The 22,391-nt window shown below is 42.3% G+C and overlaps 1 protein-coding gene across 5 annotated transcripts in view; it reads right to left on the bottom strand.

The window, feature by feature from the left end:
• AUTS2 (activator of transcription and developmental regulator AUTS2) overlaps window positions 1–22,391 on the bottom strand; it is a 1,174,081-nt gene that overhangs the window by 1,043,639 nt on the left and 108,051 nt on the right. The window contains exon 1 of one of the 5 annotated variants that reach the window (XM_039507743.1): window positions 17,785–17,806. The exons of 3 other annotated variants lie outside the window; for them this stretch is intronic. The gene's annotated coding sequence lies outside the window, so the exon portion shown is untranslated. Of the gene's footprint in view, window positions 1–16,152; window positions 16,180–17,784; window positions 17,807–22,391 lie in introns of those variants that run through there. One more of the 5 variants, XM_039507746.1, reaches the window with a different exon arrangement.

Genomic DNA, 22,391 nt, shown 5'->3' with positions numbered 1-22,391 from the left:
TATTCCAGCTGAATTGATTATAATAGTACTTTGCTCTCCGTTCATCCCAAAGGATTCCATGCTTGCTTTCCTGGATGGAGTATCCACCCATTTTCCTCCTTTATTTCCCCCTATCTTTCCCATCAAGCTTCTTGTGATAATTAGTGGGGTAGGACTGGACTCAGCTTCATCTGAAGCTCATTGTCACACAGTCTTGAGTGGCTCATGGCCATGAGTGACAACCTCAGGGCAGACAGTCAAAAAGCAGCACAGAAACCCTAGCCTGGCTGAATGTTCTATAATTAGATTTCACCAACCCAGTAACAAGTGTGAACTGCTAAAGCACTGTAACAGTCTTACCACGGAGTCACAGACAGCCCCCTTAGGCACTCCAGTCTATCTTGCCACGCAAGCAAGCTGGACTATGTGATGGACGGTCACTTTACACCAAAAATCACAACAATATTCAGATTACTCCCAGTCCCAAAGGACCAGTCACTAACCCCAGATCAATTGTATTCAAATCTTAAACCAAACACAATGCCTGTAGCCAATCCTGTAATAAACTAACGAAAGATTTATTAACTAAATTAAACAAACAAATGAGTTATTTACCAGGTTAAATCAGGAAACACACACAAATGAGTGACTGTCCTAGATTTAAAAAGGGGAACAGAAGCTTTCATAACAAGCAGTTCTATATGTCCTTTAGGGCTGACCCATGCCAAGCAGAATGGGGCTCTCTTTAAAGGTAAAAGGTAATGTTATGTTTAGGAATCTTGCTTATGTTTAGGAATCTTTGCCCCTCAGAGTCCAGACGGCATAAAGATTCTAGTCTCTTCCTGTCAAGGATTTTTATCTCCTACACCTTGGAATCCAAGCTGATGGGATGAGTTCAAGCACAGGTCTCCCCTTCATGGAGGGAGTTAGGAATATAGTCATCAAGATAGAGACCTTTGATGCTACACAATACCTCATTTGCCTTCAATGGGCCATTTGATGTGCAGGACGAGCACGTTATCTTAACTAATGCTTCTTTTCCTGTTTAGGGAGTTACACAGTGGTTTACACTCAATGGAACTTTATACCATGGGATACAGATGTTATAAGCAGGATTAATACATGCAGCATCCTACAAGCATTCCATCAAGTCTCAACACTAAACACGTTCTTACAACACTAATATCTAAAGTAACTATACTAACCCACAGGGAAGCCAGACTGGTTTCCAACTCTGCATTTGTCAGTGTTCAGTGAGGCCTTAGGCTTTTGCCATGAGCTGGCACCTGGTCTGTCGGTATCACACTCCTCAACCATGATCCTTCCGTTGCCCCATGGGAAGCTATCATCCCAACCTGCCTCTGCAGTGCTTTTTCACTCCCTGACAGCAAAGCCTCAAGCTCAGGTCCTCAGCTAAGATTCTCCTCCCAAACAGTGCAACATGCTACCACAAGTCCATGGAGAAGCGATCAGATATTGGTATCCATCCATATGTCAAGTAGGAGGGGTTGAGGAGGGATGGGTTTCAGGAAATAAGTTCAGTGCTGATGGACAGAGAGATCAAGAACCAAAAGTCCAGCTCAGCAATTCCTTAAAGAATTTTGCTTTTGTGAATTATAAACCTAGCTGTGATACCAATGTGCCATCATCCACGTTTCAGTTTGTGAGTATATGCAAATCATAGAATATCAGGGTTGGAAGGGATCTAGTCCAACCCCCTGCTTAAAGCCCCAGACAGATTTTTGCCCCAGACCCCTAAATAGCCCCCTCAAGGATTCAACTCACAACCCTGGATTTAGTAGGCCAATGCTCAAACCACTGAGCTATCCTTCCCCCTGGATCAGAAGATGATGGAATTCTTGTAGGGAGGTGGGGGGAAAACAGTTTTTTAAAGAAAACCTTTAAAGGACCGTATTTTTAAATATAGTTCTGGCCCTTTAAAATCCCACCTGCCCAGTGGTGGGAATTCCCTTTCCTAACACTAATTTCCTCTAAAAATAGACATGCCTTTCCTGAACTGGATTTTAATGGGGCCAGAGATGTAAATAGCAGCAGCCAAGCCACAACTGCAATATATGCACCTGCATATGCGAGGAGGTAATTGCACACGCACAACACGTTTGCATATTCTCAGCTCATTGCACATTGGTTTGTGGGCATCACTCCAGATGCTGCTCAGAAGATGCCCTTTAATCTGTAATGCCGACAATATGTCATTTCTGTTCTTGTTGTGGTATTTGTCACGAATCTTGTCTTTGAGCTTCCACGCCTTCCCTGTTCTCTGAATTAGCAGGATGCTCCTGCAGTTTGACCTTTTCAATATTCTGTATTTGGATTGGCTGGCTTGCCATTCTCTCTCCCTCTAACCGTCTTGTTTAACCTCTGGGGAAAGCAGTGAAACATCTATCCAATAAAAATACGAAATACTAAAAAGGTCAAAACACACTATTCCAATATATTACCATAATTCAAAGAGTAAAGCAGGCTTTAAAATGATGATATGTTGCAAGACAGAGATTGGCATTAGACCTGAAAATGACACAACATTAATGCAGTCTGAGGTAAAAAATCCATCTGGGAACTGGTAAACATTTTAAAACTAGACTCTTATCACTATAATCTTGTGAGCCTCTGAGACTGTTGTGGCATTACCAATGATGGAAATACTACACTGAGCTATGATTTATTTTCCTTCTAAGCACTTCAAAGCTAACAAGTGGGGGCAATAGAAAACAGCACTGGATCTTGAAGATAAAAACCTTTAAATGGTTACCTTAAGCCTTAGACTGATAGCTGATTTGATGGGTGACATTTATTACACACAATTTGGTAGCTCTTTTAATGTATATTACTGGTAGCTAGAGCAGGGGGCATTTAACTGAACAACAGATACAGTGACATTGGGAAGAATGTGAGAAAGGATTCAGCTACATCACTATGATTCAGGCAGTCATCGGTACCATTCCAGGCTCTGCCACAAATTTCCTGTGTTACTTTGGGAAAGTCACTTAATCCCCCAGTGTCTCAGTTCCCCATCTGTAAAATGGAGAGAAGGATATCTCCTTTCTTTCACCCGTGTCTGTTTAGATTATAAAGTCTTCAGAGTCTCAATATTGCTTGGGACCACTAGTCAGGCATCAAAAGAATAATAAGTAAGCAGGATAAAATGTATAAAAACTTCTATCCTTCATGTTTTTTAAAGCATCAGCAAGTCATTAACTGCCTGTGGCTATGAAGCCTGTTCCATAAGAGGCAATAATGGAGATCCTTCCAGTTTCCCCTGAAGCATCTATTACTGCTCATTGTTAGAGGCAGGAGAAGATGGACCATGCGCCTGATACGACATGGGACTTCCTGGGGCTGGTTGTTAGGATTACAGGGTTCTGTTCCCAGTTCTGATTGTTCAGCCCTGAACAATCAGCCAACATTCATCTTTGAGTGGAAAAACAAAAATCTTTTTCTCAGGAGGAGCTTATGTTTATCAGTCGGGTTCAGCACCAGACAGCACAAAAAGTTAACATCCAAACCCACTGAAACTGCTCTCAGTCTTTAGAGATACCAAACTAAGCCAAGCTATGGAAGGGTCAGACCCCACCAGGCCTCTCACTCTTTCCATAGACTTTCCTGCTTTTATTCCGAGAGCTTGTTTGAACTTAGACTCCACTCTATCTGTCTCATGCTTTTGTTGAAAAATCAGTTGCCTCTATTTAGCTTCCCCACACTGAACCAGGAGACTCATAACTTCCCTTGGTGCTGCTCTGTTTCCAGCCACCATCTTATACTCCTGCCATGTTCAGGGTGTCTTTCAATTAAAACCTTCATTATCCTTGTGGTGAAAGAAATTCCCCTTCTCCCGTATTGGCTGGAAAAAGGGAAACTAATTTCCAGCAACAACCCAACAAGTTTAAATCCACATGTCATCCAGATGCAGAAGCCCCCTGCAGAGAAAGGATTTTCCAGCTTCTAAAATTTGCAGTATCCCTAAAGCTCTTTCATTTCACACAGATTAAGAGTTAATTCAGGTCAAATAAGGATTAATTAGTCTGTGTAAACCAGCCGCAGACTTCGATGCGCTGGAGATCTTTTTTCAAATTAGTTGCTATTACTGTAAGTCTGTATCTTCTGATGGCAAGACCTCTAGTGCATTATAAATTTGCAATCAGGTACCCCACAGGATGTGAGATGAGGGAAAATGTCAGTCTTAACAGTGTTTAAATCCCTTCTGGCAATAAACTGAAGCCTCTCTCAAATTAGGTCCTGTTGGCAAAATCAGATAAAGAGATGGAAATAAATGATGTGAACAAAGGGCATCAAGGAGTATCATTTACATTATTATTGACCGTGGGCATGAAGAAAAACACAGCATGAAAACATACTTAATAAGGGCAGATAATGGGACTATGAAACTATTTTTTATTTGTAGAATGAATAGATTTTTGTTTTAAACCTAGTTTACAGGTGAAGGAGAGACAGATACAGAATATATTTCACAAGGCAGGGGAAATTGCTTTGCTATGCTATATGCACTAACGTCAGACAGTTATTTACTCAGATCCTTTTTGCATTAGACAAGATCAAACTTGTTGCTATTGGACTGATTTCCAGGATCTCTCATGATACTGTAAGGAATTTAGGGAGACAAGGTAGGCAAAGTAAGATCTTTTATTGGACCGAATACCAGACCAACTTTTATTTTCCAATAAAAGACGTTACTTCACCTACTTCATCTTTTTCATGTCCTGGGATCAACAACTGCACTGCAAACAAATAAGGAAGTTAGGCACAGTTGCCAAAAAATCCAAGTGAACAAGAATGATGCATATCAGTTTTTTAGTTCTCTCTGAGAGACGTATGGCTAACATGGAGTGGAAAGTCTTACTGAGTCTTGTGTGTGTGTATTGACCATCACTTCGGTTGATACCTGGATTGAACTTGAGAGCTCCAGAATTAAGAGGATGAACTTCTACAGCTTTGAGCTAAATGATTGAAGGCATTTTTTCAAAAAACTTAAGTGATTTAGGAGCCTAAATCCCATTTTCACAAGTGAGTTAAGCATATAGGAGCCTAAGTCTCATGGGGAAAGAAATCAATGGACTTAAGGTCCTAAACGTCTTAAGGTAAAATTTTCAAAAGGGACTTAAGACTTCTTGCTAGCACTAGGGCAGACTCGTTTCCTCTGTGGATCATGCACAGAGGAGGTTGCATAACATGCACTGACCAGTGGGTTACAGATACAAGAGGCTGGAAGAAGGCATGTAATCATGGAGAAAGCAGGATTTTCTTCCTGAAGTTAAACCCCATCCAGGCAAAACAATCCTGTGAGTGAGGTTTGTGGTAACATTTGGCTCTGAATGCCCCGTAGTGTTGGTGGACACTTTTCATCACTTGCAGGTATCAACTTTGACCCTGCAGACCTTGTGCAGGCAAAACTTCCTTTGAAATCAGAGTCACAGTCTTCATATTTGTTAGAGGTGTCAGTTTATATTTATCATAATGTAGATGGAGTTGGGGGACACTTTGTGGTGCCATGCTCACATGTACTAGGTATGCATATGATGGAGAATTTTAATGGCATAAATAAAGCAAGAAGATGTAAAGAAGAACTTACTGATCAAACAACTGGATGAAATAAAGAATCAGAGGAGCCTCAAAAATCATCCTCATTATCTGAGGATAGGATATGCCCAGGGTAAGGAATGTTACTTCGGAACTGCTGCAAAGGAGGTCAGAGAAAAATAACCAGATCATTATTACCACTAATACCACTGAAGGCTTCGAGGCTAAGCTGAATATCAGTGGGGTTAAGGAGAGAATGCCCTCTGCTCACTCAGGTACAATACCATGTGCTCTACTCTACATGACCAATCAAAACTAAGCAGTTTCAAATAAATCTTGAATAATTGAGGGTCTTCAATGAAACCATGTTGATTTAGTCCACTGAGGATCTGGCACACAGTGTCCACAAAGCAACCTTTCTTGTCTGGAGTTTGTGGGGGGAATAGCTTGAAGCTTTGGATAATCAAGGGGTCAGATAAGCAGGGTGCTCTTGAGGGATCATAGTCTATAGTTACTTCCCCAGTGATTGTTCATGGGTTTGGTTGACTGACTTGTTTAAGTCCAGCTCATTCTCTTGATGGTATTGCTAAGGCATTTCTCACACCTCAGTATCTAAGCACCAAATGGAGAGACTATGAACATGACGCCATTAGTTCAGACTCATTGTATGGGGATGCAAGGGCATTTTGTATCTTTTGGGAGAGCTTGTGGAACTCCCGCCTCGGAAATAATGGCCAAGAGCTTAGATAAAATGCATTAATAGTAGTTGAGCACCTTGGCAGCAGTGTTAACAAGTCATAGTTCATGACCATGCACCTTTACTGGAACTTTTCATCTTGGAGTTTGAAAGCAATTCAGAAGATCTGTGCCATTTAAATGTAGAGTGAATAGCTTGTCTCAGAGGAAAGTCATTAGTCAAATGCTGTGGGGAAAGCAGGGTTGACTGAGCCTCCACCCATTCGATGCCTGATGGGGAAAGGAAAGCCCACTGCTTTTGATAATTAGCTGTTCACTTGAGAAGTTGCCATCAAGAGAAAGAGACAAAGATTAAAAGTGAAAAACAAAAAAAGGACACCAGAAATAAAACCCTGCCACAACAAAGCACTCCACTGCACGAACAATTCTCCTCCTGGTGAGAGGATGAGAGAGAGAATGAACCATCTGATTGATGCTAGTCACACTGCTTAATGCGGTACTTGAAGGTGCTTGGATACTACGCTGATGAAGGGGATATAAGGACCTTTACAGAATAGAATAAAACTAGACATCTTGGAATCTCTGATTTTATAGTGTCTCCATGGTCCTTCAGAGTGGGTAATGCATTCCCAGGGGCTTGCTTAGCTTGTCCCTATGTACCAGTGATATAAGCTTTGTCCTGGAGATGGGCCCAAATTGGGACACTGGATCTGAGCCCCCTGAACTTTGGGCAAATTCCAATCCAGATGTGGATTGGAATGTCATTACATGGGCCTGGCTCTGTAACTGGCAGAGATGGAACTCCCAATCCAAACACCCCCTGGTTTGGATTTGGACCCGGACTCAGTTCTGAATCTAAACACTTGGCCTGGGGGCCCATTTCTAGCTCTAAGCTGGGGGTGGGCAGAGGAAACAGACCCAGGGGATCCTATATTCTATCAGTGTATGTGAACCTCAAGAAGTATCGATATGAAACAGACATGCTAATCTTTTTTCTTTGGCTCAGCCAGGTCGAGCTCATCTCTGCCTATTTAGTCACAGTGTTTCTCCCTGTTATGTTTAATGACATCCATTCCATGCACTGAAGTGCTGGGATGAATGGCTCCAAAGGCAATGAGAGAGCAGTGTCAACTTTGTGCCAATCTTAAAATAATGTGGTCAGTCCAAGTTAGCGTTTGGCAGAGTAACCTGCAATTGTCACTTTTGCCTGCTCCTTCACTGCCATGTTGGTCAGAAGAACAGCAGGAAGAGAGAGTCCCTTTTATTCCTGATCTGCCTGAAGAGACATTGGCCGAAGGAATGAGTGTGTTAGTTGGGCACTCCTGCTACACTCAAACTGTAGAGATTTTCTGAAAGTTAGATTGTGCTGGCCACAAGAATTCATGGCACAATATGCCTGGCAGAGTTTTCCTCTTCCCATATCATTAGATGAGACAGTTTCAGGATTGTATCAACCACTACGCAATCATAAAACCACTGTAGTGCATTCCATGGCATCATCAGACCCACCCCTCAGACAGAAATCCTGGCTGCATCTCCATGTGAACAGATGAGACTAAGGAGGAGTGAACTGAATAAGCTATATACAGAAGTCATGTGGTTAAGGCATTGGAATTCGCTTCAGGAGAACTGGATTCAGGTTCTAGCTCTGTCCTGTGTGACCACAGACAAGTCATATAGTCTCTGTGCCTCAGATCAACATCTATAAAAATGCAACTATTAATGCTTCCTTTGTCTTGCCTATTTAGAGGTTAAACTCTTTGCAGCAGGAACTTCTCTGACTGTGTATGGAGAGCCTCTGGCACAACAAGGCCTCTAGGCAATACTGTAACACAAACAGGGATAAAGACGTCACCTGTCTCAGCTTTGAAAAAAGTTTGATTGCATTATGACGACATTTTTTCAAGGTCTCTCCTGTTTTTGCACTACAGGACTGTCTCTACACAAGTCAACACAACACAACACCAGCGTTACTGTAAGCAGGCTCAGGTATTTTCATGCAGCCAGATAAAGTCCCTTTGCCATACATTTTTCTCGCACTCTCCTCGGCAATGACTGAATGGTCCTTTCTGACTAGGAAGATCAGACCATCTCAAACCCTCTACAGCCTCTGGGGCTGCAAGATTTAGCCCCCATTTTAGCAAAAGTTGCTTTGTTTCACATTTCTTTGGGAGAAGAACCAGGTGGCTCATACCCAGCACATCTCAGTAGTAGAGGAGAGAGATGTGTTGCTGCTACTCTCTCATGGGTTACCAGAGATGCCCATGGTTTGAAAATAAAAAAGACAGAGGGAAATTCTGCCCTGACTTATATCCCTCACAACACCTTGGGCTTCAGTGGAACAGCTCCCTGGTGGTGTAAGTCAGGTCAGAGTTTGGCTGTTTGTATCACAGTATGTCGATGCAACATTAGGCAGTTTAGTCAAAGTCACAAAGCCCCAGCAATTCCAAGTGTAGGTCCCAAGATGAAGTCAACTCCACTGCACATCTCATGTTGTATGGTACACAATTTATCTGGGAATATATTAAGCTGCACATTTAACCCTGAGTCCATGGAAACTGGGAATTAGACTGGAAATGGTTGTGCAGATGTAGCTTCTGCACAGTGAGGGATTAGGTATAATAAGCGATATGAACTGAATCCTTCTCAGGGATACTGGGACTGTCACCCCTTTGAAAGCCTCCTAGGCTCAGGGGTAGTGTATGTGAAAGGCTGCTCGATACAACATTAGAATCAGTCTCCCGGAGTGCCATAGGTCACCTCTAGACTTTTAAAAAAATGTTTTAAATGACTCATGTCATGTCCTTCAGAGACGGCATTAAACCACGGCTTCTGGTGGGCATCCAGCTGGAAGTTAAAGAATGCACAGCACTTTCTCAAAAGCTCAGAGAATGCCTTGGGATACCACTGAAGCGGAGTCTTGGGCACCATTCACTCTCTCAATCAAACAGGTCTGAATGTTCGAGACTCTGTGTGAGCACCACTGCGGAACTCAACAGCAGCTACATTTACGCGCTCAGTCACCATAGTTCATGATAGTCCTTGAGGATGAGCAGCGCGGTGTAAAAACAGTGCCTAATGTGAGACTTTCCTGTGAGATTCAGCAGGAGGGATCTCAGCAAACGGCTTCATCTTCCCACACCATTACAGCTCAAACACAGGAGCATGTGAAATACTCAAAACACAGCCAGGAACCAGCAAACACAAAAAGTCTGAAACTAACGATGAAACTAATTTGGATAAAGACCCACTGAATAAGGAGGGAAGTTGCCAGTGTGAATGAGGACACAACTTAATTTCTGATGAGAACAAACCCCAGAGCCAAAAGAAAACTATAGGCTTTCCACAATGAAGAGGCCACACTAGTATTTTCTCCCCACTTCGCCGATACAATGGAACTGTAGCAAATAATGGCACTAATACCACTTTGTAAACCCCCGAAGAATGGCAGCATCTGTTACCTGTCATGTATTAAACCTTGGTGACCACACAGCTCAGGCAGGATGAAAGTAATTACTTATACCTTGACAGCATGGCCATAATACATAAACAGGAACCTTCGCTGCAGTGTCCTTGCTAACCTGCCCTATTAACAGCAGGAGAAGTCACCATTTCAGCTGTGAGGAGGTGTCAACATTACTTTTATTGTTGCTGCGAGACATTCACTGGGAAACAGGTGCAGGTTGATGAAGAGCATATGGACCATCCTGGTATGTCACCTGAGTGCCATTAATCAGTAATCTGCTGCAGGTATGACAACTGTTCCCTTCCCCAGCACATATCTCAATGCATTTGATATTATTGATCAAATATTGTAGCTATAACAATACTAAACCAAACACAGATTATGGACAGCTATCCATCTAGCATCTAACCAGTACCAGGAACAATTCAGTATCCTTTTGACGGCAGAGATGGATTAGGATGACCAGATGTCCTGATTTTATAGGGACAGTCCTGATTTTGGGTTTTTTTTTTCTTATATAGGCACCTATTACCTCCCATCCCCATTTTTTACACTTGCTATCTGGTCACCCTAAGATGGATACACCTTCTCCTTCCCTTTCTTCAGTGCTTCTCCACCTGCCTACCCTTGATGCTACCATATAAAGTTTAAGCTCATGGCTGTTTGGATTCAGACACATTCTCTCCTGGGATTAAAGTGTCATCCACCCACTGTGTTCTACACTCACCAGAGGTCAATCGCCAACTTTACTCTTTTCCTCTCAGCTAGAAGGCAGCAACCTTCTTCCTTCCAGGAAGTACTTTCCTCTCCTATCCCCCACAATCCTCAATTGATTCGGTGGTAGTCATGAAAATCTTTGCAAATAGTTGTTTGCAAGTAGCGCTACTGTGTTACACATGGGAATTGAGGAGATACAGTTTATGGTGTAACTGTGGTAAACACAGAATACATTATAATGCCATTATATAAATTGGTGAGCTACCCTCATCTGGAATATTGTGTGCTGCACTGGTCACTCCCTCTCAAAAGGGATATTGAAGAATTAGAAGAGGTTCAGAGAAGAGTGACAAAAGTGATCAAGGGGATGGAAAAACCTCTTATATACAGGGAGATTGAAGAGATTGGGATTGTTACCTTAGAAAGGAGATGAGTCAGAGTGGACATGATGAAAATATATCAAACAGTCAAGGGTCTAGAGAAAAGAGACGGGGATCATTTGTTCTCTCTGTTTTGTCACACAAGAAAAAAAGGGAACATTAAATGAAATTGAAAGATAGGAAATTCAAAACTGATATATATATATTTTTTACTGAACATGTGATTAGATTATGGAACTCACTGCCACATAATGTTATGAGGCCAAGAATTGATTAAGATCCAAAGCGGGATTGGACATTTATATTGATAACAAGAACACCCAGAGTTATAACAGTTAATGCAAACAGAGAGTTTTGGAAGGAATACAAACTTCTTGCTTCATGGAAGCAGATTATCCCCCATCTACCTACTCTGGGGTTCTTGGGATCTTCCTCTGAAATATCTGGTGCTGGCCATTGTTGGAGACAGGATTCTGGATTAGATGGACCTGAGTTCTGATCCAGCCTGGCAATTCCTATATACCTATGCAAAAGGTAAAATATCCAAATAGTCACCCGTGAGTCTGAACTCAGTTCCACCTATGCAGCTGTCCTGGAATCAATCTTGAACTGCAATGCACACATAGGATAAGTGTCAATGGCTCATTAGTTTATCATCTTCATGGCATTTTACAGTTCACGAGGTGCGTGGATCATACAAAAACAACTCAGTGCAATTCTAGCAGAGCCTCTGCTCTTTTGTAAGCACAGTAATGGGAGTTTAAACAGCTCGGCCCTCACCAAGGAAGTGTTTATTAAACTTGTGTTGCATAACATCTTCCAGGCAGACAGCACTCTTTGCTACAATGGATTCCATGTTTTACCATGCCTTCTGCTGGGTTTTAGAGAACGGGGAGAATTCAGAGGAAAGTCTAAGTTGGTGAAACGTTCCTCTTATCCCAGGCCCATGTCCATTTCACCAACTGACTCCCCTAGATTCAGTAAGCAAAATTCAAAGGACGAGAGAGGGAGGAATGTTACACATCAGTATTGTAGGGCAGGGGTTCGCAACCTTTTTCTTTGACAACATGCTATAAAAACTCCACAGCCCCCGTGTGCCACAACAACTGTTTTACTGCATATAAAAGCCAGGGGGTAGCAAGCCAGGCACGTGCCACAGTGGGCCCTGCTTAGCTAAGCTGCTCAGGCTTCAGCTTCAGGCCCGGGTGGCGGGGCTTGGGGAGCTGGAGCTTTGGCTTTCTGTCCCCAGTGAGTCTATGCCAGTCCTGCTCGGCCGACCCCCTGAAACCTGCTCATGGCCCACCTAGGGGCCTTGGACCCCTGGTTAAGAACTGCTGTTGTACAGGCGAGACTTCAGTATTGATGCAAAAAATATATTTTAAAAATTATTACAGCGTTTTTGTAGGTTGTTACAAACTTGTTTGCCCCCTTTGCTGACTAGTAAAATATATAGTTACAGGTATATCAGCCAGGATGCTTAGAAATATAACACATATGGTTAACTAGTCATGTTACAAAATGTGAACCTTCTGTCAGCGGCAGTCAAAAGAAAAAAAGCTAACAATGTTAGGAACCGTTAGGAAACGGATAGATAATGAGATAGAAAATATCATAATGCCACTATATAAATCCCTGGTACCTACACCTTGAATACTGCATGCAGCTCCAGTCACTCCATCTCAAAAAAGACATATTAGAATTGGAAAAGGTACAGAAAAGGGCAACAAAAATGATTAAGGGTATGGAACAGCTTTCATCTGAGGAGAGCTTAAAAAGACTGGGATTTTTCAGCATGGAAAAGAGACCACTAAGAGGAGAGATGATAGAGGTCTATAAAATTGTGAATGGCATAGAGAAAAGTGAATAAGGAAGTCTCATTTATTCCTTCTCATAACACAAAAACTAGCGGTCACCCAGTGAAACTAATAGGCAGCAGGTTTAAAACAAACAAAAGGAAGTATTTCTTCACAGAACACACAGTCAACCTGTGGAACATGTTGCCAGGGAATGTTGTAAAGGCCAAAACTATAACTGGGTTCAAAAGAGAACTAGATTAGTTCAAGGATGACAGTTCCATCAATGGCTATTAGCCAAGATGGTCAGGGATGCAAACCCCATGCTCTGGGTTTCCCTAGTCTCTGATTGCCAGAAGCTGGGAGTAGATGACAAGGGACCATCACTTCTGTTCATTCCCTCTGAAGTACCTGGCATTGGCCACTGTCCAAAGACAGGATACTGGGTTAGATGAACAATTGGTCTGACCCCGTATGGCCATTCTTATGTTAAAGCTAATCTAAAAAATTCCAGAAGGTTTCTGCTTCTATGTCCCAAGGACAAACAAACATAAAAACAACCCACATAGAACATTCATGTTTTAAGTAGACACCTAATCGTAAAAAGGAATTTAGGGTGTATTATCAGAGCCATAAATCTAGGATGTAAAGTGGCCATACAAACCTTGTTTCTTTTCAAAGGAAAAACTCTGCTTGTGTTTTTGAAACTGCAGGAAGAAAAACATGTTTTGGTAGTTGAAATGTTTTAAACTTCTGTTTATTTCTTAAAATGTTGAAATGACACATATCTTTACAAAATGCATAATTGGAAATATGTAATCTAAATGCAAACTTCCTAATATCATTGCTATGATAAAATGCTTTAGGTAGCAATCTGTAGCCTAATGACCTTGCTAAATTAGTTACCAATGTGAGAAACCATTTAAGGAAAGAATATTTATATTAAATGGGAAATTAATTAGTTACAGGCAGTGTGCAAGAACCCTGCCAACCCAACTCAGGAAGACAAGAAATATCATGCTTCCAAAACCCATCACGTAGAATCAACAATGTAAGCTAAAGACTTTCTAAAAGTGATTTAATTTTAAAAGGCTGTTTTGAGAACTAAAGAGTTTTATATAAAAACAGGAGTGTTTGGACTTCTTTGAAAACAGGATTTCATTTCCTGTCAAACGCTAAAAAGCAACAGAGTCCTGTAGCACCTTAAAGACTAACAGATGTATTGGAGCATAAGCTTTCGTGGGTGAATGCCCACTTCATCAGACCCACGAAAGCTTATGCTCCAATACGTCTGTTAGTCTTTAAGGTGCTACAGGACTCTTTATTGCTTTTTACAGATCCATACTAACACGGCTACCCCTCTGATACTTGTCAAACTCTAGTAAAACTGAAAGCATATCTCAGATTGCTCTGAATACAAAGAAAGAGTTAAAACTAGCTTGGAAAGTTATCTGATGCTTTACTGCCACAAGAAGAACAAAAACATTGTTAAATATTGATTAAACTACATATTCATAAGATATGAGGCCTACAAAGGAAGGCAGGGAGCCAATGAAAGAATGACAGCAACCAGCCTGAATCTAAACAAGTCAGAAAGAGGTGGGTTTTACCATAATTTCATAAAAATTGGAAGGAGAAAAGTATAACAGCGAAGTGAACCCCCCCCACTTTGCTTAGACAGCAAGCACTCCACAACTCACCCTGTGTCTCCTTACAAGCAAGTTGCCACAGACATAAGAAAAACGGAAGACTCAAGAAGAAACCAAGCCAAGAAAAACCTCCACAAAACTGCAACAGGGATTGGTGAGTGCAAGTTAACTGAAACATTGCCAAAGGTTCAGATTTAAACTCATATGATGATTCTATGGGGATACTGAAATGCTGCTGTAACTTATATTAGTAACCATTTCTCCTGTCACCAGACCATCTATTCCTGGAGAGGAGACAGGGGTTAAACACTGGTAAACAGAGCAATAATGAGATTTAATTTAATTCAAGATTCTTAATATTCATAATTAGCCTGTTTGAAGACAGCCCCTGAAATGGCTTCTTAGTTAACATTGCTTGCTTTGCCCAATTAGAAACTGCTTAGGTTATTAATAACTGGATAGGCTTTCTTGCCCTTGAACAAATTATTTTGCCTACACAAACAGCTTTAAAAAGCTAAAACTGAATTCACAATAGTTTTTGGGGAATACTTTAATTTGGTCTTAATTTACTTGACTCTGAAGGGTGTAACCTCCCTTCAGAGCTCTCCACACAGAGACATACAGAAGAGACTGTAACAGTAATAACCAGTTCATCATTTTTGTTTGGTTACTTGCATGGTTTTGTTTAATGTTTTCTTTCTCTTTAATAATAAAATGGTTTGGTTAATAAGGGTGCTTATTTTGCTTGATTTTGATCATTGTGTCCCTTAAACTTTGTAAAAGAACCCATGTGACTACAGTTGTGGGAGTCACACCAGAGTCGGCAGTAAGAGAAGCAGTAAGAGCTGGCCTACTATTTCTTGTTTCTCTAAACCAAATATTTGTGGTAATTTTAAAAATAAAATTACTGGGCATCTCACAATTTAAAAATTACCCCATTTCAACTCCACAATATGTAAGCGTGACTCCAAGGGCTGGCCAAAACAGAGTTTAATCACAGTTGGCTGACATGATTCTGCATCAAGCAGAACTCGGCTCATGAATCTTTAAATGAATAAGGAGAGGACATTTTTTCTCATGGCAAAATTGCCTGAGACTTCAAGCCTGTGGCCTCCTTCTCTTCCCTCAGGCTCTGAAAACATATACCTGCTTTTCTCCAAGTCAGTCTGCCAGCTAATTACCCATAAAGATTCAAATCATGAACTGCAACTCAAAGCTTTTCACAGGCATTAGGGGAGTATTAAATGGGAAATTCTAAAACTAAATTACAGTTTCCCACTGCAAACATTAAAAAAAATCTGTGTTTAATTAAAGAGGAAAAAAGTCAGTGGAATAAAGTTTCCTCCCACCTACCCTTGCCCCACAATGTATGTTTTGAGCCAGAGCCTCAACTGGTGTAAATCTACATAGCTTCATTGAAGACAACTGAGTTAATGCCAATTTGCACTAACGGAGGATCTGGCTATTCAGCGGTTGGTCAAGCTTGACAATACCTGCAGAACATCTATTCTCTTTCCAGTTCCAGGTAACCTGGGCTCCTGTTGAGCCTTTTTAGAGTATGTCTAAGCTGCAATTAAGCACCTATGGCTGGCACCTGGCCGTGTCAGCTGACTCGGGTTTTCAGCGCTTGGGTTGTGGGGCTATAAAACTGTCTTGCAGGTGATTGGGCTCAGGCTGGAGCTTGCCCTCTGAGACCCCGTGCGTGGGGATGGCTCCAGCCCAAGCCCAGATATCTACCCTGCAGTTCTATAGCCCAAGGCCCGCAAACCCCACTCAGCTGACACAGGCCAATTGGGAGTGTTCAACTGCAGTGTACGCATACCTTTGTACTTCTCTGCTGGGAAGGTGCGATTCATTTGGCAGCTGGGATTCCCGCTCAGCAAACTTCCTAATAGATCTGTGAAAGAGGAGCTTACACTCAAGCAGCTCCAAGGATGAAGTCATCAGTTTTTCCTCTGCTGAGACCGGCGATTTCAGCCAAGCCTGATGGTTTCAATAAAACAAAGCTTTGTGAGCTCGCTGTTCGTCTGCAGTGGATGCCTCTCCCCTGGTTTAGCACTGCGCTAGAAGTTGGATCGAAGACAGATGCACTCAAATGAGATGGATGCCTGAGAGGATGACAATGAACTGTCTTGTAGTGATGAGTGAGACGCTTTCTCAGATCTGCCGGCAATCGTAGTTCAGGCCTTGTGTACACTGGGGATTTAAGTCACTGGTGTAGCTGTGCCAGTGCAGACCCTTATTATAGAAAGATTAAGTAGCTATAAGCTGCAATTTACATCTGGTGCACCATACATCTGCTTGAAACTGGAATAGGCTGCATCGGTGCAAAACGTAGGGATGCCTGCACATAGGGTTTGCACTGGTGAAGCCACCAGTGGTTGTGACTGTGGCAGGCCTCAGTTTCAGTTCTTTCAATTACATGTGCTCTTTCTCATCTGCTCTGGTGAGGAGTTGCCAGTTGGGTACAGCCAATGGATTTAACCTTTAGTTTACTGTGTTCTTTAACTACAAAGGGAACCCAAGTAAATAATATTGAGCAATTCCTGCTGCAAGATCTTTCAGTGAATCAGATAATCAATATTGAGTGATTGCCTGGAGCTACTCTGGTTCATTTACACGATTTGATGAGAGATGTGTATAACACACATGATAATAGCCTTCGCAAAGCAGAAACTCATGTCCTCTACAGAGCAACAGACTAGCTGTGCATATATATGTGGTGTGGAGATATCAGTGACAAACTGCAGAGCCATGTGATAAATGGCCTTTATAATGCCCCTCTGGCTTATCAGAAGCCTGCTGCACACAAATCCATCTCCCCTGAGATGTCTTCCAACATCTCGGCGCTCTGAGGAGTTGGCAAATGCTGCCATTTTAAAATTTTAAAAGGACAGGTTGCAGTAAAAATGTGAAATTTAAGCCTAAAAATTACAACAGATCCAACTCCCAAAGTAATTAATGGGATTCTTCCAGTGAGAAAACAGGATCAGGAACTCACGGAATTGGCTGATTAAAATAAAATACTTCCTGAATGTGTTTGGGAGTGAGTGGGGTATGTTTGGTCGGCTGCAATTCCTGAGCATCCGGACAACCTCTGGGCATTTGTAAAAGTTTTACACATCCCACAATCTTCATGAACAACTATTCACCGAACAAAATCATAGCAGTGTTATTCATTATTATTCTATTCACCATTCCCTAATTTAGGAAGTCTGCGTCATCCAGTCAGTAAACAAAATTGTCAGAGTGGTTAAGAACTGGAATAAATTGCCTAGGGAGGTTGTGGAATCTCCATCAGTGGAGATTTTTAAGAGCAGGTTGGAAAACACCTGTTAGGGATGGGCTAGATAATACTTAGTCCTGCCTTGAGTGCAGGAGACTGGACTAGATGACCTCTTGAGGTCCCTTCCAGTTTTATGATTCTATGTCACCACTCACTCCTCACCATAAAAATGAATTACACATAGTAAATACACAAAGAGGACAGTTTGCAAATTGGCCTTGGTAGGAAAACTTTCCAGCCAAAGTGTTTGAAGGATACTTACAAAATAAGTAGATTCTCTGAAACCAGTATTTGTTCATGAACAATTCACAGCTGAAAGGACAAACAATTTCAGAATAAATAATTGAACCAGCTGTAGTAATTTGTGGTCCTCAGCCATTTGGAGGTTACTGTGTTTTCCACCTGATCTATTTTCACATCATAGAAATGTAGGGCAGGAAGGGACCTCAGGAGGTAATCTAGTCCATCCCCACTCACTCTGAGTCAGGATTCAATATACCAAGACCATCCCTGACAGGCGTTTGTCATGACAACACCCTTTCAGCTTCTGTTCTCCCATCACAGTGTTTCCAGCTAGGTAACAAATGTTAACATTTATCCCTTTCTTAGTTTGGAGGATGGGGAGAAGTCTGCCATGGTAGGAGAGGCATAGGGTTGCTATGGGATATGGGGCTGGCTCCCAGCCATTCCAAATCAGCATTTGTATCAGCTGTGATTTAATTTCATTCTTAGCCCTGCAGAACAAAGGAGCATTTCAAAGGAACACACTGAGGCTGAGAAAGATGCCAGATCACATTTTCTCTATCAAAGAAATCTCTTTTTTGATCATATCAGATATGACTGGTCCTTTGGATGACCTCATAACATGGATTATAGATCTGGATTGCTTTATCCTCCTAAGCATTTTTCATGGGGTATTGATTATGTATTAGTATTTATGGTTATTATGGTGCTCAATGGAGGCTCTACCTTTCAGTTCTTAGAAGGTGTACATATGCTATATAATTTTTTTCTATAGAGCTTTTATTTGTGACTGTATATACACAGCTACTTTACAGGAGGTACAGGGTGGATTCATTAATTAATGGTAATCTTTGGAAACGCAAAAGGCTAAGTGGAATTGTTATATTTAAACCTCTCCATGCCTCAGTTTCCTTATGTGCAAAATGAGGACGCTCATAACCATTATTTTGCATTTATTGCTTTTTTACCCATAAATCTCAAAGATGGGCAAGACTTATTAGCCCCAGTTTACAGATCAAGAAGCCAAGGTACAGGAAAGTAAAATGATTTGCCTGGAGTCCCACAGCAAGTTAGTGGCAGAGACAGAATGCACGCCAACAGTCCTAACAGCTCCTTCTGTGTTCCATTCACTGGACAAAACCCTGCTTCCCAGAAAGGATATTGCTTACTTCCTTCACTGGGGTTGTTGAGAGGATTGTTAAATTAATTAATGCTTATAAAATCCTTTGAAACCCTCAGACAGAACACATGGTCGAAGTGCAAATTAAGAAAGAAGCATGACTTCCCCTGGTGTAGCGTGCCAACGGGAAGTGAGTTTTGGCAAGCCAGCGGAAATGTAACATGCCCAGACTCTCATACATTAGTTTTGCTGGCTTGTTTGTTTTGTTTTAGGAGTGTGAATATAAGGCTTATGAGAGGTTCCAAGCTGCGCGCCACAGAACATGTACAGCTCAGGCCAGGCTCCTGACACGGCACCTCCGAATCCTGATTGAATTACCCCCCTTTCCAGAGGCAAGGGGGGCACAGAAACTGGTGCGAAAGGCTGTGTGCATAGTATTATTTCAGTTTAGCCAGGTGTGCGTGGGGGGAACAGGCCCTCTCTCTCTTCTCCCCCAGTTGGCAGTCTTTGGGGATAGGGAAATCTCTCTGCCTGCTATCGTTCACAGATCAGGGTTTGGCTCTTTCCCACCTTCCCCTTTGCAAGGGGAGCAGGGGAGATCTGGCTGTCCAGTCTCTCAGGCAGCCCCTAGAGCAGTGGTCCCCAAACTTTTCAGGGTCACCTCCCCTTTACCCCATCCACTCCCTCTCCCTCAGAGCTGGGGCCAGGGGTGGGGCCATGGCTCCCAGGGCGGGAGGAGGAAGGGAGGGATGCAGACAGGGGTAAGGGGGCTGAGGCTGGGGCTGGCTCTGTAGATAGCAGCGGGGCTGGGAACAGAGCTGGCTGGGGGTGAGGCCAGGCCATGGTCGGGGTTGTGGCTAGGGGTGGGGCCAGAGAAAAGCTGGGAACACAGCAGGACTGGGTGTTGCTCCCTCCCCATGAGGGCTGTGTGGGGGTCACCACACCCCAAAGTGTTCCTGGGTGGGGGCATGCCCCACCGTTTGGGGACCTCTGCCCTAGAGAGTCAGCTCTAAGGGTTTGGTCTAACAGGGTCTACGACCCCTTTTCAAGGTTTACCTTCAACCCCTCTCCTTGGGGGCTTTTGTTTGACAGCTGTCACCTCCACAGCGGGGCTCACTCTGTTCCAAGGAGCCCCTGGGAGGAACAACCTTCTTCCAATTCACAGCCCCTTCCTGTGGCAAGTTTCCCTCTTTTAAACTCTGCTCCCTCCAGACTGAGCTACCCTTGCAGCTGTGTCTCGCTAGCTTGGAGCAAGCCCAGAGGAGCTCATTAGCTTCCTTTGTACCAGGGTGAGGGCATGTCCCACCTCACCAGGTTTATTTTGGATTGATTTAAATCAATTAAGCTGAGAAAGACAAGAAGCAGTAGCAGGAAGTTAAGGCCAGATACATTTATATTACACATTAGGCACAAATCTTTAACAATGAAAGTGATTAACCATTGCCACAAACTACCAAGGGAAGTGGTAGATTCTCCATCCCTTGAAGTCCTTAAGTCAAGCCTGGATTCCTTTCTGGAAGATAGCCTTTGGTGAGGCACAAATTATTGGGCTGAGCAATACCTGGTTGCAATTTTCTGGCCTGTGTTATACAGAAGGTGAGACTAGATGATCTAACGGGCTCTTCTGGCCTTCAACAACAACAAAAAAAATCTATGACTTGGGAACAGGTTTAAACTAAACCAAAATAAGCCACTCCTAAAAAGAATAAAAGTATACACATGGCCTTTGGCATCGGTTAAACAAAATTATTTAAAAAAAAAATCACGCCTACAGTTAAACTGGTGCAACTTTCTCCAGTTGACAATGCCTCAGTTTCCATGACCAATTGATTCTTGGCCTCTGTGCGGAAAATACCACCAATGAGGCTAGTTGCTACACACACCCCTTTCCAGTAGAAACAGGATGATGGACACTATGAACCCCTGTTGCATTATCACAGCTTGTGCTGGATGCAACCTTTTAAAGATGTCTTGACTAAACTTGACTAAAGTTTCCACCGAAAGCATCGGATTTCCTCGAAAAATTCCAAGTATTAGTCAAAACCTAAAGATTTTTGATTGAAGATTTTTTGTTTTTCAATGAATAGCTTTATTCTGTGAAAAAGAAAACATTTTCTGACCTACTCTACTTTCTAAATTTCAACAAAATCTTACAAACTATTTTTTCTTTATATCTTTTGGAAAAGTTCAATTTGGGGATGAAAATTTCCCTCATCATCTTGAATTTCAAAAAAAAAAAAGCTCCTTTCCCAGCTTTTTGACCAGCTCAATTTAAAAACAACAATAAAAAAAAACCCTCCAGTTTTGATCAAAATATTCATTCACCTTCTTTAGTCATCAGCATTTAGTGGTATTTTGTTTTTAACTCATATCAAGTGAGAGCACGTGGCCCTGTTAGATGATGCTCAAATTGTGTTAGTTATGGTACGTCACTCTGAAGTAGCTGGAATGATTATAGTCAGGGAAGAGCCTGCTTGTTTATTTCACATGTCTGACGTCCTCTCTCTTGCCCCCTCTGCCCTGCTGACACAGAGCTCTTTGAAGTGTCCCCTATGTAACACTTCCTCGTTCCTAAGCTGGGCACAGCCCTTGGGAGTTGAGCAAAGAGTCATTATTTGATTGCAGGGGAACCTGAGGTTTCATAGATCTTAAAAAACTCTTCATTTATATAGCGTGGGAAGGAAGAAAAAACGTAAGTCCATCAGAACCCCGTGTCAATGATTGGTGGAGGTAGTGCATGAATCAAGCCCTTTGGGTGGATTTACCCTCACTGGTGGTTATGCCATTTTATAAATGAAAGAGCAAAGATAGATTGCTTCGGAGAGGGCATGGAAGGACCTCAAACATTAAATCACAAAAGAGCTGATGGCATCAGTGAGATTTTCTTTGGCAATGTTCAGCACCGAAGGCTGGCTACTCCCTCCCTCCCCGTGTACGTATTAGAACGGTGCGTGGCAATCTGCTATACTTAAGAGTCTCTTGACGTTTCCATTATCTAAATCTCGTATTAATTCACCTCAGCCTGAAACTTGATCTACTGAATAATTTGTCAGCACACAAGCAACTGCTGGGGGGTTGTTTTTGCTTTGTTTTTTAAATAAGTGACATTAATCAGGCTCAGCAAGGCTTTTTTTTTTTTTTAATGCACTAGAATAGTCAGTCTAATTGTGTGGAGAATCGGATATTGTGGGCACTCAAGGTCTAGTATTAGGAAGTGCTGAGCACAGACGATACCCCCTTAAGTCAATGGGAACTGAGGACAGTCAGCATCCTACAGAAAACAAAACACTCAGCTGCTGACCGCATCAGGTACTTAGGGCCAAGATCCTGCTCCCATTGAAGTCAATGGGAGTTTTGCCTTTTACTTCAATGAAGTGCAGAAAGCTTTTGAAAACCCCACCTATGTTGGCCCTGATCTTGCAAGCTGGTCCACCTACAAGGAACTCTGGGCCTGCATGGGTCCCCACTGGACTGTGGGTGCAGAGCACCCTGCAGGATCAGTTCCT

Source organism: Mauremys reevesii, linkage group 20 (assembly GCF_016161935.1).
Source record: "Mauremys reevesii isolate NIE-2019 linkage group 20, ASM1616193v1, whole genome shotgun sequence".
NCBI classification, from domain to species: Eukaryota; Metazoa; Chordata; order Testudines; family Geoemydidae; genus Mauremys; species Mauremys reevesii.
Note: the sequence above shows the minus strand (reverse complement) of the source record. Positions and strands in the feature narration are given on the sequence as shown.